This window comes from Temnothorax americanus, unplaced genomic scaffold, assembly GCF_048541705.1.
Source record: "Temnothorax americanus isolate GAGA-0224 unplaced genomic scaffold, ASM4854170v1 Scaffold33, whole genome shotgun sequence".
NCBI lineage: Eukaryota > Metazoa > Arthropoda > Insecta > Hymenoptera > Formicidae > Temnothorax > Temnothorax americanus.
In genome coordinates this window covers 427,501-446,174 of record NW_027509475.1, presented here as the reverse complement: position 1 = coordinate 446,174, position 18,674 = coordinate 427,501, and the positions used below count along the sequence as shown (strand labels likewise).

Genomic DNA, 18,674 nt, shown 5'->3' with positions numbered 1-18,674 from the left:
GCCGATCGGGCAAACTCGATTTTTACTCCTAATTAAACTCACTCGCGCCACTGTCGCCGCCGCGTGGCTTCGCACAGACTGTCCGTCTTCCCGCGTCTGGCACGCCAAATTACCACGAAGAAACTTGCATACCGCACCATCCAACCGAGTTGCTCGAGGGGCTGAAGTCTGGCTCGGACAGACTGCGGCTATACATCCGTCCGAGTTGCATAATGACGTTTGCGATTACGTCGCGTTGTCTCCTAAATCTAGAGGTGTTAACCACGTTTCCTGCGAATAAGACTCGTCAGGGCGCTTTAAAAAATCTGATATCCTTAAATCCACAAACTTAAGAAAAGATCAAGTTTTTAATATGTACAACATCCCGACAACGCTTTTTTTTTTTGTAATGTTCTTTTATCCGAAAAAGATTCTTCATACTTTCCGAAATGGCCAAACGGCACAATTCTCGATGGTTCGCTCCCCTACCACAAATCGCATTCGGCCTGCGAAAGACTTTTGGGTCGGAGCGAAATCGTCTCTAATTCTGGCCTTACTCCCGTTAAGTGCGGGTTCTCGAAATAAATGCTTCTATAGCGTGTTTCTTTTTTCCACGATCTCTCGTTAATCTCGACGGGGCAGTAAAGGCGCTCGCGTGCAAGACTGATGCAACGGCGAGACGCGAGAACGAATGAACAACGCGGGATGTAAAATTTTACGAGATAATTAAACCAAATACTCATCGAAAGTACTGCTCGTATCTTCGAAGTTGCGGCCGGATCGGCGGATTCGATCAAGATCTGCGCGATTATATGCAATTTGATGGGACACTTCTAAGAAAACTGGCAAACGGGATAATCGTGGCCGCAGTTTAACCTGTTCCCCAAGCAAAACGAAGACGTAAGATAAATAGGATGGAAAAGACGCGCGAGAGAAAGACGAGCGGAGAATGAGGGACGAGTTGGGGCGAACTTTTTCACGCGCGCACCCCCTTTCCCATTCCCCTCCCCCCCCCCTGTTCTCTCACCTACCGGAAGCAAAATCGCATTATTCGCCGTACGTTTCGCCTCCCGTTCTTCTTTCCTCTTCCTTCGTTTTTCTTTGCTGTTTCCTCGCGCGTGCGGCCCCCTCTTAATTCTCCGTTCCTCCTTTTCGTCCTCCTCTCTCGTGTATACGCGGTGCGAGCGCTCGTAATTTACCTCGGGACCATTTTCGCGTCGATACCGATTCAACCAAGGTATTCCCCGACGACACTGTTTTTCTTGACATTTCCCTGCGCCCGACCGCGACGACGACGACGGGAAAATGTGCGGTGCCTGCTTCTCTTCCTGCCAGGTTCTTCTTGCGCACGACGCGCGACGATCGAACGCTATCACCGAGAATTTACGTCACGAAACACGACAGCCGAGAGTTATCAACGACGAAGTTCAGGAGCGGTACAATTCTTTTCTGATTTATCCACTTTTAGTATTGCCATCATGAGCAATATATTTTGCAAATTTTTTGCCAATCATATTTCCGTCAATATGTAGCTAGTTTGGCAGCAAAATGAACTTTAAACGTTTCGATAGATGGCATCGTATCGCGTATACTATTGGATTTAAAGATAAAAATATCCTCTTCGTTCTCTCCTTCTTGCTTCGATGAGAAAAGAATTTTGATTCGTGGATTAATCCTGCGATCGTCATTCCACTTCGCCGAGGACTTTATTTAAGTTCGCAAGTAATCAATTCCGAGAGGAATTTCCGTACGCGATCTTATTAAACGATACGAAGAAAATGTATCAAGCTCGAAGTATATGTAATCCCACATAACGCCACGTTAACATGCAACGGCGCAACTCGGGTCGCCCGGTCCGCGCGACCGTGTAAACTAATATTCTACAAAACATTCCGCGCCGAGGTAAACCTGTCTCAAATAATGCGACGTAATACACACCGGTGCCCCGATTAGGCAAATTATGCATCCTAATGGGTTAATGGTAATTAGAGCACCGCGACGCCTCCGCCCGTTTGCCTCGTCATTCCCTCGTCATCCACCGCGTTGGTCATCTCGGGTCGCTGCCTCATTCACAGCCGCGCCTGATCTGATCCGCGCTTCCGGCCGACACTTACGGATCATTAATAAAAACGCGAGCGACACACCGCGCGCGTTCCCGCCGCGCCGCTGGCGTGCCGATAGGGCGGGAAGCATGAATGTGAAGAGAGCGCGAAATGCAAATCCAAGATCGGAGTGTGCGAGCCGAGCCGAGCTGAGCCGAGCATGCAGCTGAGCTGAGCCGTGAAGAGGCGTGGAGAGAGCGCCGGTGGTGTCGCATTTGCATATAGAAATCTTGAGGGAACAAATTTTTCTTAAAGTACTTGCCTCACGTGCCCTCTCATCCCTCTCTCCTCCGCCCTCTTATCCTCCTCTCGTGCCGTCGTCCCGACACCACCTCGTCCTTCTTCTCCGATTTGCATACAAGATTGCGCATGATGCTCTTCACGGTACGGCACGTTTCTCCTAAAACTCTTCCCTTTACCCTCTACCCTGAGAACCCCCTGCCGTTTCCCGCGTCCTTCTAACGCGGCGCACTCTTCCCCGAAAAGGAATGACCGAAGAGATATCGGGCAACGTGACGAGGATTTTTAAATTGGCGTTGATTAGGCGGCCACTTCATCTTTCGTTTCCCCGGCGAGATAAAAAATGAATCGCGATTTACCGTATCGATTGTTCGATAAACGGGGCAATGACAAAATTGAAAAAAATCGCACTTTAATCGAATCGATAAAGAATCATAATTGTTTCATTCCGAATCGGCCCGGGTTCTGTTTAGATTCAGAGCGAAAACGTTTAGAATTATATTTAAAAAAAAATATATAGGTATATGATCGAAAGATAACTGATCCTAAACGCATAGAATCATGGTGAACGTCGCGTTGCCGCACGAGCGGGCAAATCGATTCGCTTTAATAAACACGGAATATTTCGTTTAAAAGAAGCGTTTGTAAAACGGAACGCGACAAGACTGTTGATGGATAGTCCTGGAAAGTGCTGAGAGAAAGAGCGAGAGAATACGACGTCAATATCTTAATTCAGATATCCGCGTTTAGCTCTCCTATGGTTCTTCGAGTCGACCCTAAATAGATATCGCTCTGGAGTCCCTATAGAGGCTAGAGATCAGGAGCTGCATACGAAATCCGATATTTTGAAATCTACGCCATCCATCCCTCTCTCCTTATACACTACCGTTGCCCGCCTTCCGTACGGTATGGTAAGCCGATGTAACATTGGTTACCGGTTAGCCCGCCGAAGCTTCTAGGGATTAGATTTGATTATCGCGCGGCCGGAATTAGTCCTACAGCAACAGACAACCTGCAAACTATAACCACTGGACCGTGCTCGAGCAGTCTATCTCTCTGTCCCTCCTTCTCCCACGCTCGCGCGTTTCGTCTCTCTCTCTCTCTCTCTCTCTCTCTCTCTCTCTCTCTCTCTCTCTCTCTCTCTCTCTCTCTCTGTCGATAAAACAATCGAACAGATTTACGATTTCGAGCGAAAGGAAAGTGACAATCCCACTTGCCGCGGAAAAGGACAGCGCTACCACCATTGACGGATCAATTTACATGCGATTGATAATTGATGTTTCCTTTACGCGTGTCACGGTTTACGAGGCTGCGGCCGGTCCCTTTGGATATTGATCACTCGGTATGGCATGCGCCCGAAACTCACTGCTCATTTCTATTTCGGACGCCGCGCCGGCCGCATCCGACGCATCACCATATAATGTATCATTGCCCGTACCGTGCTATCGTGACGAACCTGCGTTATATTATCATTTTGTACACCACCGTCCGCCATACGCCTCTAAATCCTTCGCGAAAATATTCCTTATCCTCGGTCTCAAATTAATTCGAATACAAACGTCGGATCGATCGGTCGCGATCAAAGCTTCCTTTCTCTGCACGTTTCGCGCAGAAAGATCGTCCGGGAAGACGTTTCCACGTCTCGTCTCTAGTAAACTCTATCTCTCCATTTCCGTGTCTACGAATTCTCTCGGTGGAAACCGGTGCGCGCAAGAGTGAAAGAGAGAGGAAGAAGAAGAAAAAAAAGAGAGAAAGTCAGTTTGAAATCCTATCAGCGTCAGACCGCCGGTGGATAAAACGTTTACCGAAACACCAGGCAGCCCGCGACATCGAGTCCCCAAACATTAAATCAGACACGTAACATCGCCGTGGAATTCGATACGACGTTCGCCTTTCGCTTGAATTCGCTCGATCGGGACGGAATCAAGCCGATCCGCTGCAGAAACGCGGAACGACGTAACGCGAACGTACGTTTGCTGTCTCTACGTGCGCTCGAGCGTCGTGCAGCCGAATTTCGGTTGCGATCGTTCCATCTACTTACTATCCCGTATCGGCGTATCGAAAATAAACCCTGCCATTAGTTGAGCGTATCACGCGTGACGTCACCAACTAAAGCGCATTATCGTAGATGATGTGGACTACAGACAATGCGTTCATTTGTCATGCGTTCGATAAATCCAAATGCCGGGCGTTTATGCGAACTGAATTTTACTGCATTGTCATGCACAATTATCGCATCGTCACGTCGACATACATTATCTCATTTGTATGGCGTAATAGCGCGCACCGGTTTGGATATTCGTCGAGCAGAAGCATTTGGAGTTGCCTTAAGCTATTAATACTATAATGAGATGTAACACTGCCTAATATTTCCTTCTATGAAACGTAAGCGAAATTTAGTGGTGTTTAGAATAACGTTTCACCGAGGAACATTTCCCACTCGAAAAATTTCCAATTAATCACTTTACACGAAGAGCTTTGATATTATTTGTAAGGCACAATGTCAATAGACGGAAATATGAGCTTTCACACATTTTATGTAATTAATTAATTGTAGATAAACTATTATTGTATTTAAGGTAAATGTATACCAATGCTGGGACACTTAAGACCTATGTTTGGACACCTTTGTCATTTTAGTTTTTAAATAAGTATAAAGCGAATTAAAATCAAAGGATAAACATATAATACAAGAAAAATATTTTTATCTTTAATTCTTTGATTTTAATTCGCGTTATAACTTATTTAAGGATTAAAATGATGAAAATGTAGACATAGGTACGTCTCCAGGTACATTTACCTTACAGCTTTTAATTTTGACAGCAGCGGAAAATTACTAACTCATGCACCAACCTATAAAAAAGTAACTCATCAAAGCGAAAATTCGGCTTTTTCATGTCGCGTCGATTGTGCGGACAGCGCATACTTTCGGCGAAGAAAATATCGCATATCGGATGCAGCGGTGGCAGATGCCGCGGGCATGACAACCCCTCGCATCTCCCCCACCGCTCTTTCTCCGCGTTGCAGCCGCAATGGTCTTATTTCGCGCGCGGGAGGAGCGCACCACCGCAACGTCTTTATGAACACAGCGAAGACCTCGCCCTCGGCATTAGCATAGGAAGTGAGAGTTCCCCTTCATCGGCCTTTCTTTACGACGACGCCTCTATGTTCGTTCCCGCAGTGCGGGATAGACTACAAGAAGTAATAGCGGCTGTTTTTCTGTAACGATCGTGTTTAGCGGAAAAGCAGCAACGAAAAATTTATCGTGTAATCACCTACACTTTGAGAAAATTCCGTGATAAGATGAATAAAGAATCTAAGGAAAGCTATTCTTCGATCAGTCGATTAAGAGAGAGAGAGAGAGAGAGAGAGAGAGAGAGTCCTAAATTACATATTTTTAAACTTATATGCGCTTATCGGTAATTTAAGATGCAATTTCTCATAATTCAAATAGGAGCAGTAATCCTATCATTAATAGTCACATGAAATTTTGAAGGGGTAATTGCAAAGATCCATGTTTTATCTCACCGCGAGTAATGGGAGGTATGAAAGAGAATGAGGTTACTCGATTCGGGTAGACGTTCGTCATTAAGATCGTTGTCGCATGCATTTGTAATCGTATTCATTGGACGCGACGGCCAAATGTGCCGCTCCGTATGCAGCACAATGGCACAAGATCTCGCGGCGGGCAGACGCATTAAATTAGAAGCGGGCAACGTAAAGCCGTAGCGCGCGCGATCGCACCGAGAGCGACATTAATACGATATGTTCAAGGGATCGTAAAACCGACCCCTCGGTAATGTTTAATACGCGACGGCGGGCCAGACAGCGGTTTCGTGCGGTTGCGGGGCAACAATAAAGTCCGCTGCTCCAAATTCGAATCACCGGCCACCACCTTCCGCGCTTGCGAAGGCTCGCGCGTGGTTGAACCTTCCATCTACCGCTACTCTGGGCGCCGTTCTGATGTACACGACGTACACACGCGAGAAAACGTGCTCCCTGGCGCGCTCGGCACGAACGCCCAGACGAAAAATACCTGAACTGCGCATAAAAATCGCGCACCGAGGAACAATTCGCACGATGTCTCTCGTGGTTAACAACCAACGTGTGCGAACAAATGTGAATATATGTCGCGATAAAGCGAATCGACGACGGAATTACATAAATGCTTATTATAATATATTTTATATAACATAACACAAAAGCGTTCGGGGGGGGGGGGGTAATGTGAGAGTGTTCGGCTATAAACTATACCTTCGACAAATTGCATTGGTAAAGTACGGCCAACCGTTCGCGAATCGACCGAAAGTAAATCTCCAATAAATCATTGCATTTTCGAGCGCCACCGCGCGCGCACGCTGGATGGAATCTGGATATAAATTCAAAATTGAATGATTGGTGGTAAATTAATTTAACGACGGATTTACGTCATTTCATTAAGCTTAGTACATTCTATATACTCGGTTGCGTATAATAATTTCGCGATATAATTGATCCCGTGATTATCAATTTTCTCATTAATTAATTGGTTCCCATTGAAATTCTATCAAGATGATGATAATAAAATAGCGTATCGTTAGCGTTTAGAAAAATATGCAATTATAATACAGCGCGCCCGCTGAAACATCCGTCGCTGATTATTATCGCCAGCGAGCGTCAGAGGCTTTTTCTCTTCGCGCGTCGAGATTTCATCCGCGATGAAATTTCGACATTAATAAGAATCAAAAGACAAACACGCGGGGCACGAGGCGAGAGATTGGAGTATACCGAACGATTTTTTAAACATCCCCATAAATTTTATTATGCGCGGGAGACCCGCACGCGAAATACTCGCGGTTCTTATTAATGCGTTTCATTTATTCCCATCAGAGAAGTTCCGTACTCACCCAAGTAATCTCGATCCCTCTCGGAATTCTTTCACGGCCCGTCGGAGCTTTCTTCGCTTTAAAGCCGCATTCTCGGGACGAGTGAGATCTCTTTAACATTTATTGCTGCATTTGTTCCCCTGGCATTTATTGCGGGATCCTCCCGGGGAAAAAAAGACGTCTCTCGTTGCTACGCAAATTTCGTTCTCCAACTATCGCTTATATAGCTATCAGAGATATCAAGATATATCTCTGACACTACAAGAATTAACATGACAATTGCATAAGTTTGAAAAAAAAAATTCCATAAAACTTTTCTCTTTCTACGTTAATTCAATGTAAATTATATCAAAAATAAAACTATCAAGCGCTCTTTTAAAACATCTTATCAAGTGCTAATATAGTAAAATACCATTACGCGTGGAAAATATATGAGAAATACGAAGATAATTTTAAAAGAGATATGAAAAATTTATATTCGTTTTATATATCACGCTTTCTTCCGCGTTTCTACCTCTTCGAAGGAAAATGTCAACCCGTGTACACTTTCACGATGCGATGTAGCCCGCTTGCGACGCAACCGCGGTGCGAGAATTACGCGCGGTGCAGCGAGCACCGATCTCGTGAAAGAAATTTGCGCGGCACTCGGGAGATACACCGGCCCTTTTATAAAGGAAGATCCTCACTAAACACGAAAAGGCCCTCGATAAGCAGGCTCGGGACGTTAATGCGAAACTGATCGAGGAAAACGACATTTTCAGGGTGGTGCTACGAGAAGACGCGGGTCGCCTGGTATTTTCCGGCGAGTTCACCCCATTAAACATTTTTGCTATCTCGCTGGGATCTGCTCGAGGGTAGTCGCGGCGGTGAAGAGCGAGAGGGAAGGAACGAAGAGCAAGGTGGGAGGAAGAGAGCGAGAGAGAGAGAGAGAGAGAGAGAGAGAGAGAAAGAGAGAATGGAAACGAGAGCGAGGATGTGGTATGGGGTTTGCAAGAGCTGCTTGCTTGCTAGCTAGCTAGACGTCGGCACCTGTTGCTTTTACAGTCGACCCTACTTTCCGTCTCCGTCCTTTCCGTTCTGCCGACCTCTCCCACTCCGTCCCTCCTTCTTTTCCTTTCTTCTCGCGTGCTCTTCGTATATCACGTTTTTCCCTCGTTCTCTCTTCTTTCCTCCGTCTACGTACCTTGATTCTCTGACATGTCGGAGGAAAGGAGTTAAGCGCCCTGAGAGGGTAAGACGAGTCGCTCAAGACTATTTACGCAATTTAGTTTCGCCGGGGCGATTTGTCTCTCCTTGAATTTCGCCGTGATCGGCCACGAATCCTGCTCTACATGTACAGTTTGTCGTATCTTCTCTTTACTATCTTTAGAATATAAATAGAATACAGATTTCTTTATCCGAAAAATTGTGTTTAAAAAAAGATAGGAGCCGTTCTCGACAAGTCTATTTTCACGCAAGAATTCATTGCTTTATATAGAAGATTAAAGAAGCCCCTGGCCCTGAATATGGTGGACGGATAATAGAATGTCTTTCAACTAGCTTTTATCAAATCTTAAGGTATAATTTAGTTATCAAGAGATTAATAATGTAATTTAACGTGGAGCGTATTTTTTCTATCGGCATGAAAATTCGACGCTTGAGAACGACGATAATCGTATGCTATTGAGCTATGCTCCGGCGTTCGCAATAACGCCAAAACAAAATCGATGAGAAGTGGATTTGTCGCAGGCAACGACGAAGTCGGTTGCTCTTTGCAATAATCAACCGCGGTTCCTTGTACAAGTATCCCATATCTGGCGCACGACGCATTGGCATCTGCCATTCAACGACACGAGGCGCCAATAGAGAGTACGCACTGCGATATATCGTTATAAGCGATATACCATTGTGACGTGGTTTGATTATGCGTAGTTCGTACCTTCAATAGGATGCCTCTTACTCCTCGTTGATCCTCCGTTGCCTCTCGGACCGGTGCAGGGTGTGTTTCGCGCCCTATCCCATATCGCTCATGAATCCAGTATGAGGATACCCTGCGAACATCACCCAGAGCATAATGTCCATCATTATCCTGTAATAACAGCCCCAATCGATGCATCGTCTTGTTGGAATTAACTTTGTGTTATTAGAAGTCGAGGGACGTTATGTTACGAGGGATAAACAACGTTCCACGGATTCTAGAACTGCTGTTACAGCAAAAGCATTCCCGGCGGAGTCTACCAGCGGTTACGCTCATTTCGCTCGGACGTTTTTCGAAAAGCACGTTAATATCGTTTGTAACGGGCTATTAACCCTTTACGGGGACACCTCGTGGGTAGTTTTGTACCGTTCTAATTGGGCCGTAATGGATGATATAGCTGAATTAAATTTTTTAAAATAAAATTGTTTATATTCTTTTTCAATAGTAGAATTTTATACCTGTCATCTTTTTCAAGTTACTCCCGATTCAATGGCAAAAACAGCTTGAATATAAAAAATAATTTTGTATTATACTGATACAAAAGTTGCAAGATAGGTTTTCGATACAGTGTATAAATGTACTTTATATGTATCGAGTGTGAATTTGATGCATAGTAATCTCAAGGGAAATATGCGACTGTGATGAATTCATCGATTATTGCTGTTTAACAACTGAATGCAATAATGATCATGTATATATTTGAAGAATATTGTTTACAACGGTAATACGCGTTTGGCATATGTTTTTACCACTTTTTCCATTATCGAACGGCTAAGCAAGAATCAATACCGGATTATCATAATCGGCATTACACGCAATTGCACACGCGAAGTCCGAGTAGAAAAACAATATGTTAAAATTTAAGATCTCAAATTCTGTCGACAATTAAGCGACTCTCACAAAACGTCTACTTTTGAAACTCTCTCTCGTTCGTGATACGTCGTAAAAAAAAAATCAAAAGCGTTACTCGTGCAAATAACGCCTCTGGGTTACATTCCCGGTCACCGGATATAATGGATGGCGCAAATCATCGATCATCCTCCCTTAATAGCCCGACTCGCGCGCCAACTAAAAGGGGTCACGTCCCGCTTTATACAAGACATATCCGAGAAAAATCGTTGTCACTTCTAGTTTAACAACCCAGGTATCTTTTTGTGCTGTTAAGATCTTTCCCTGCCTCGCTTGTGAGTTTCGCTGAGCATGTAGGTTTGAAAGTTCCGATATGTACACGAAGTAAAGAAGAAAATTGCACAAACATCGGCGAACCTGAAATATGTTTTCTAATATATCATTCGCGTCATAATTTTACGATAAAAATGCAGAATAATTAATAATAATCGGCAAATAAATTCATGGCAAAAAGTGTAAGAGATTGTAATATACATCTTTATTTAGTTTACTCAACCTATAAAATATTTCTTATTAATTTTTTATTAATACTTCCAAATTTCTCCTAAACGATTAGCGTTTCTCATAATTCGTACTCTGATAAGAATAAGACACCAAACGTCTCGATAAAAAATGCATATAAAAAGTTTTTATAAATTTTGCGTAAACTATATATAAGCACAATAATAAGTGAATTTGCTTCGATAAAAATTTGGACGGCACCGGACGTTCTATCTCTTTCAGTATATCAAAAAAGTTCATTTTTTAAGTTTATTCAAGTTTATCCTATATGTTCGTTCATAATCGTTCATTACTAGCTTGGTCACCTTAAAATTGCCCATTCGGCGCATCTCTTGCTTGTCGAAGAAGGCGAGAAGAATCCACGGCATCTTCAAATCCCCGCGACTCTGTCGTTATCAAAATAATCTAGAAAGACCGCGGGACCGTTTCTCTTACCTTTCCCCGGGAGAGATAGCGAGCCGAAAAGGGGAGAAAGCAGTCGCGGCGGCGGGTCGGAGGCGGTCTTGTGGAGATTGAGAGGAGATCGCAGCTATGAGATAACGGCAGCCGCGGAGCAAACGAGCTTCGTCGAATTTGGACAAGACTTTAACCGTTGAGGCGCGATGGCGTACGGGTCGCTTCGGCGCCGGCTGAAAGCGACTGCCGCGGCCGCGTCGTTGCTCGTGAAGCATTATCTGATGGCGGCGAGCTTAGCCGGGTGTAAAAGTGTTGACCCGTCCCGTTGCGACCGACCGGGCCAACCCGTAGTCACCCCTAACGGGCGAGGGAGGGTAAATACGTGAATCGGTAGGAGTTACCGGTTGCGCGCCGCGGCACGTTCCGCGATTATCGCAATTATTTCTGCGAGCGTACAAGATTTTGATCTCGTTTCCCCGTGCAAAAAACCCAGTATTAACGGAAGAACAAACGCGAATCAATAAGTTCCATGGAGCTTCACTCCAATGGAGTGTCACAAATCTTGTCACACGACTCTCCACCCTAAGAGACATTGATGAAAAGTCCAATCGCGAATTCAGACACTTCGTACAGGCAATTCACACGAAGGGGGAAACGGAACAGTCAGATTTCGAGATTCTCTGGTCTGGGAGAGCGTCATGAAAATGCACTTGCCGACACGCGAGCGTTTGGGAAAAACCTGCCTGAGTGCCGAAATCGATATTCCGATTGCAGGAACACTCGGAAAACGATTTTTCCGGGCGCGCATAAAAATTCATGCCGTCATCGGGGCGGTACTAAGCGGCACGTAACGGCGATCCGACGGATTCCGATCAGCGTCGAGTCCTCCGTGGCGCACGTACGCGACGTTCGATCGTTTATTTCCGTTTCGCGCTGCGACCGGCCGGCGCGGCGGATTCGGCGGCGGAACGAGACGCGAGATAATCCCGCTTCGAAACTCCCGCACAATTCCGTCAGCTAAAACTCATTTTTCAAGCGGCGCTCCCGCTTGTCCGGATCTTCCGACGGAAGTCGCTGTTCATACCCAGCCGGCTTAGCGCCTTCCAGCTAGACTTTCCCGAGCAACAGCCGACAGATAGCGGGAAGAAGACGAAGAGGAGAGAGAGAGAGCGAGAGGGAGAGGGAGAGAAAGAGGCACAGTGAGGAGTTGCACGAAAACTCGGCGGAGGACCGGCGGAGGACCGGCGGCGTGTTGTTGGCGAAGAGGAAGAGGAGTCACGACGCGGCTATAAATACACGCGCCACCTGCAGCTAACGTTCACCGGCTAACGTACAGACCGGAGAGACTAAGCCCGAGAGAGAGACAGAGAGAGAGAGAGAGAAAGAGAACCGCGTTTCGTTGCCAGACTGTAACGCGAAAGCGTGCACGGAAGTGGTTGTCGCGCGCGTATCTCAACGCTGCGACAGCCGAGCTGGGTCCGTGTTCGTACACGCGGTTCGCCTCGATCTCGTTTTTCCGGATATCTCCGAACTATGATACCGATCAAAAGCTGCAGAATAATCCTGCCACGAGGGATGACGATCTCGGTAATAAAAAACAAGTTAATGTGCCTATTAAAGAGTACATTCTTTGAATAAGAACGCAGTAAAACTCGATTTTTTTCTTTGTCCTAATATTTTACGACACACTTAATTCCAGCGGAACTACTAAGAGAATTGCCGTGGCCAACTGTCACCGTATGGTTGGAGCGGAAGCTAAGAATATGAGATATCCATTATGTTTTAGTCATAATATTATTCTTTCATTCTCCGACGAGGTTTGTACTTTCGACGCAGCTTATTTTTACGGGAAGATCGCGCGAAAGAAAGAGAAAAAAAGAGAAAAGAAAGACGGACACGTCTGGAAAGGATGTAATCCGGTTGTAAAATAATAGAGTCGCTGGAACATAATAAAACGGAAACAAAGGGCCGACTCCGCCCTTTATTCTAATCGAATAAACGGCGATGCTAAGGGCTTCGCGAAGCAATCAATCAGTGACGGGCGCAGTGCCAATAAGCTCCGGAGTTTTCTATTAACAAGATTACTTATCTCACAGAATTCGGGAGTGCAAATGGCCGTGCGACTCGGCTCCCTCGGAGCGGCAGAGATTGAAATGATTCGTCGACGCGACGGTTCGTCGTATTCGAAATATGTGTGCGCCGTGCCGCGGCGAGAGCTCGCCGGTTGTCAAAATACGACACCGGAAGCCCGGTGTTTCCATCCGGCTGGCAATGAAAAAAAAAATGAAAAAAGATGTGACGCGTAACGAGAGATAAAGAGCCGTCGGTGAGACACACCTACCCCAGGCCCCAGGCCCCAGAAACGTCGCCCCTTTTAAACCCGACACCCTTGAGCGCGTGTTTTAAGCAAACTAATACCTATCGGGTATATCACGAACGAAAGGAGGATGGCCATGAGGAGATGGGGGGGGGGGGAAATAGGATGTAAAGCGGCGCGTCGGATAGAAACGAGCGGCGCGCTTCGCGCGCGGCATAAGGGTGGTTTACTATGAGCGTGTTAATTAAACAAAAAGCCCCGTATACCAAGTTAATTAAAGAGTGGCTCTCTTGCGCGCGCCCGCGCGCGTTCTTCGCTTCAAAAATATTTTCTGGCTGCATGTTTGCTCGTGCTTTGAGCCTTTTTCCACCGTCTCCTCCTTTTCCACATCCTTCTTCTGCCACTTCCGCGTATAGACTCCGCTTACTACCAGTTTTTCCCCTTTTTTCACCCCCGCCTCATTATTTTCCTCTTTTCTCGCGAGCGGCATTTGAGACTTTACGGATGCCGGTCTCGGTTTTCGTGTATGTCAGCACTGGCACGGTAACTCGCGTGGTAAACAAGTACATAGATTGAAAATGGAGTAAAATGGAGAGAGAGATGAAAAAATTGAATTTTGAAATAGAAAAAAAATACTGATCACACACACAACAGTTTCCAATTGTGGGATAAAAAATACATTACACTGGTAAAACGGAAGTTTTTGTATATGTAACCCTAAGGGAAGCAATAAACTTGTATATAGTAAAACGGAATGGAAAAGAAATAGTTGATGGTATTGCAAGTAAATATAATAAAATTACATTTTACAGAGATAAGAATAAAAGCGTAAAAATAAATATTTTGAGGGCTTACAAAAGGTGCAAAATGTGTTTTGCAATTTCAATCTACGTTTACAGTCGGCAAAAGTTTAACGTAAGAGTCGTTCCTCTATCGATTAATACTACCGATACCGAACGCATCTAAAAATGTGAAGGTATTAATCAAGTTATTAACATTTGTTCGAATTCCTGCAAGGTCTCCGTTTTATTAAAACGCGCCGATTTTAAGAGACGACAAGATAAATCGTCGAAAAGTCGCACGCGCTATTAATCAACGGGAGATTTCCGTTTACCGTGCCAGTTTCACGACTCGGAACCGCCGAAGCGGACGAGATATATCGGCCTAAGCGGCCCGGGGGCGCCTAATTGAAAATAGGTGCTTTAACCTAAATGCACTGCATGTACAACGGGTACGTTTCACTCGACTTAAGTACTCGGTTTGGCGGCGGTGGCAGATTTAGGGCGCGAACGGAGTAACCGCGATTAGAATCCGCTAACGCGGCCGCAAACAAACACCGCGAACGGGCACACGAGCGGCCGCGGCCGTTCGTCGAGCCTGCGTCAGTCGAGATGCGGGAGGAGAAACAGACAGAGACAGAAAGAGGTAGAGAGAAATAGAAAAAGGGATGGAAGACGCAAGGGGGAGAAAGAGAGAGAGGGAGACAGAGAGAGAAATGGTCGGTGAGAGAATCGGCTGGAATGAAACATCTGCGATCGGATTAACGACGGACATCGGCAACACTTCCGGGTGATTAGGCTGATGCCACCATCGATCCTAAGTCCGCGCTTACAACCGCATATCAGCTCTGTATGGAGTGCGCAGTCCGCTGCTGACAATTCGCGGCTGCAGGGACGACTACAGGGATTCGCCCCGTTCGGTCCTCTACCTCCGAAAATCTACACCTAGCACGTACAACGTTGTACAAATATTTATTCGCGATGGTCGCCCGTCTTGTTCTCTCATAGGAATTTCTCCTCAGGCACGCGTTAAAGACGATGAAGCTACATGCTGTGTGTTGGTTCTCCGCCGCGGAATTTTCTTCCCTTCTTATGTACATTGTGTTTGCACAGTTGATAATCAGCTCTACATATGTACATTTCGCGATTACTTGAAAATATAATAAGTATAAGATAATAAAAATGTTAATACCATTTATTTTTTAAGACACGATTTTTTCTAATAAAGGTATCTGCTTAAAATTTGGACAAAAATTCTTTGAGAACTTTCTTAGCATTTTTGTTTAACAATGGGGAAAAAACACGAGCAAGATCTTTTTAATTATTTTTGTTTAAATTTTCAGGCAAAATTAGGATTTTAAAATTGAATTAAAAATTTTTAATAAATTTGTACATATATATAATTCTAAATTCTGTCTTCTTCATATATTCGTATATAGAATTAAAGAAAGAAAATTAAGACCTACTCGTTTTAAATATCAAATTTAAAAAGTTACTTGAGATCTCTTATAAAATGTTTTATGAGAATTATATTGCACTAATGTAAGTGTCACTTAAACATTAAAAAAATTTATTTAAAACAAATTGAATGAAAATTATTTAGAAATTTTAACAAGCTTTATCTAGAAATCTCAAACAAAACTTATATATAACACTTTGATATTTGCAAAATTAGAATAAAATGTTCTAAGAGACAATTTCGACAAAAATCTTTAAGGAAATCTTTGACAAAAATTCTCGGGTTTTTCTAGAATTCTTGGTGTTTTTGGGAATTTCAGCTTTTTCCGAATAATAGATATTTTCTTCACCATGCAAATTCGGACGTTTTATAATAGTGGATAATGGATGGTGAAAATAGAAACTGCGCATTTTCCATTACGTACACAATAGAAAAGAGTCTCCTTTAAACGTTAAAGCAGAAACGGGAAGCGACTTGATGCTCTTTGACGCTTGACGCACTGCATAATCGCGGATGAATCCGCGGTACTCGGCGGGGACAAAGGAGATGGACCGTGAGAGAGCAGGAGTGCGTAATCCCTCAGAAGTCGGAGGAAAAATAGCGACGCGGCTGCGGGACGGATAGATGAGACAGAACGGAGCGGAAGGACGGTTTACAGCGTGGAGCGGAACGCTCCGTCCGCTCTGTCGCAGTGCCGTATATTCCGCCGCCGGTGCGATTGTACACGCGACGCCACTTTAACCCGGAGTCGTCCCCAACCCCTTTCGCCCCGCACCGACCCCCGCGTCCCACTCTTTCGCTCTCTCTCCGTCGCGTCGCCCAAGTAAACTATAGATACGTACCTACGGACCAGTGTATTTCGGTACGGAGGCACTAGACCCCGGTGGATGATGTTTTCCTCCTCGCATTCCCATTCTTCGTCCTCCTTCCGCCTGCTCGGTGCTCGGTCCCCGGCAGAAGCCAGGAGGAGGGAAAGGAGACGGATAGATGGCGAGATAGAGGAAGAGGGAGAGGAACGAGAAGGAGAGACCTCGTTCTCGTCTTCTTCTTGTTCTTCATTCTCGTTTCAGACTTCCCTCCCGGAGGGGGGAACGGATGATAGTGATTCCCTTGCCAAGAGCTACTCGCTCGGGCCAAGCACAACTTGGCCAAGGCACAATCGAGTGAAAGTCGCGTCGCGTCTTTCGCCAAGGGGTGGCTTCCGGAGCGCGCGCAAGGTAGAGAGAAGGGCGAAAAGGGGAAAGAGAAAGGAAAAAAAAAACACTTAACTCGAGCGGAGTGAAAGTCGGAAAAGCGGTAGAAAATAAGGACAAATTGACTGTCCCCGGATGGATGGAACGAAGAATTCAATTCGGTGCGGATTGCGCGACACGGCGACGGAGAATAGCGACGGTGAGAGTACGGTGACTGAGTGCTGATCTTAGATTGTGGACGGGATGAGACTTACGAGGAGCAGACGGTCGCTACTCGGGGCTGCATTACGAGATAAATGTTCGCGCGGTAGGTAAGTCGCGAACGAATGATAAGCCGATAAGAGCAGCGCGATTAATCGCACCGTGACGATTGTGGTCGGAGGAGCGATTGACCGTTTCGGAGAGAACGATACGCTAAATTATTCACGAGCAATAACTCATTTATTAAAAATGAAGAACTTAAACCCTCTAATTCATTCAGAGAGAAGCTAATTAATGCTTCGATCTTTCGCGGAGTAAATTCCTGAATGTATAAACGAAAGGTTTAGTGTTAATCGCGGCGCGTCTACGTCCGATTGTTCCGCCGATTAATATCTCGTAACGTTATGATATCGCCCCGCAACAGATGTCAAAGCTCACGATTGTTGCGATATAATCGGCGCGGTCAAATCATCCATATATAGGATCGTGCAGTCAAACGCGCTCGACAATCATTTACTTTAACCGATCGATCAAACTAGTTTCCAACTTCGTTAACTCACCTAATAGATATATAGCGGATACCGCAATATATATGCATATATATACACATGACGTGTATAATTAGACGTAGTTTTAAATCGACGTTCATCGAGTGGCGGCGTAACGAGCGGACGGGCCAGCTATAGGGAGCGTCCTTTCGTTCTGGTTCCAGAACTGTTCAATTTCCGCAAGTTGATTGAAATGAAATAATCATTATTGTTCGTACCATGATCATCTACGATACGCGGTTCCATCGCGCGCCGCAACGGCCTGGTATTTATAATGACCATTGTTTCCAAACGTACAAATTTCCATAACTGATAATTCGATTGTCGCGGTATAACCGCGTTTACAATTTACGCAGGGAATAACATTTCCCGTTCACATCGAGTTCCGTGACTAACTGTCCGACGAAAGGAAAACCAAGGAAACGCAAAAAAAAAGGAGAAACTCGATCGGCGCGAGAAAAGCGCGCGATTTTCCGAACGCGATCGCACGAGGCGAGAAAGAGACTTGTTGTTCGATCTTTCTCGCCTTGATAAAAGGTTTCGCGTCGATAACGATCGATGATATGGACGGCGCGGCGCCGCTCCATCTGAAACGTAGTTGCATCATCGATAACGCACAGCCGCTCCTGCGCTTTAATGTTTGCTTTCCGGCGAGCGGGACGATAGCCCGAGGGGGCATCCGTGAACTATCTGAGCGTAATGAAGGAATTTATGACGCGAATTGCTCGATGAAAATATATTGCTATCACCTCGCGGCGGTAAGTTGCCCCTCCGCTCTTTCTCCGTCTTTCGTGCCGATGTGTCCTTTTTCTCCAACCCTCTGCGTTTTAATCGACATAAATTCTAATTACCTCGCCGCGCAATGCGTTTTCGTGAAATCCCTTGGATTCCATTTGTTGTCCGAGTTATTACACGCTCTCGCAATATGTTGCTCGCGAACTAATTCGCGCTACCTATGCTCCAGTATCGCCGCCGCCGCCGCCGTCGTCCTCGTCATAACTAGGCGATGTTTCACACGACCGATTTATGAACGGTCGGCGCACGTGTTCACAGGAAGGGAGTTTTGTTTCCAAGAATATTATTTTACGAACGACGACGACAAATTTGACGCTCGAGTGTCGTCATTCTGACAGAATTTAGGCGTCGCGCATTTACGGCTATGTAACAAATACAATGAGACGACACCCGGGTACCCAAAGGTTCCTGCGACGTCGACACGACGAATGAC

General features: G+C 45.4%; 1 protein-coding gene and 1 long non-coding RNA gene across 11 annotated transcripts in view; one reads left to right on the top strand and one right to left on the bottom strand.

The window, feature by feature from the left end:
- The window catches only part of Scgdelta (sarcoglycan delta), a 305,491-nt gene that overhangs the window by 219,898 nt on the left and 66,919 nt on the right, over positions 1 to 18,674 (top strand). The gene's annotated exons all lie outside the window — the stretch shown is intronic.
- Positions 1 to 18,674, bottom strand: part of LOC143901273 (uncharacterized) — a 210,700-nt gene that overhangs the window by 129,746 nt on the left and 62,280 nt on the right. For 3 of the 6 annotated variants that reach the window (XR_013258031.1, XR_013258034.1, XR_013258035.1), the window contains one exon: positions 9,105 to 9,216. The exons of the other annotated variants lie outside the window; for them this stretch is intronic. This is a non-coding gene — a long non-coding RNA (uncharacterized LOC143901273). The remainder of the gene's footprint in view (positions 1 to 9,104; positions 9,217 to 18,674) is intronic. 6 annotated transcript variants of the gene reach the window in all.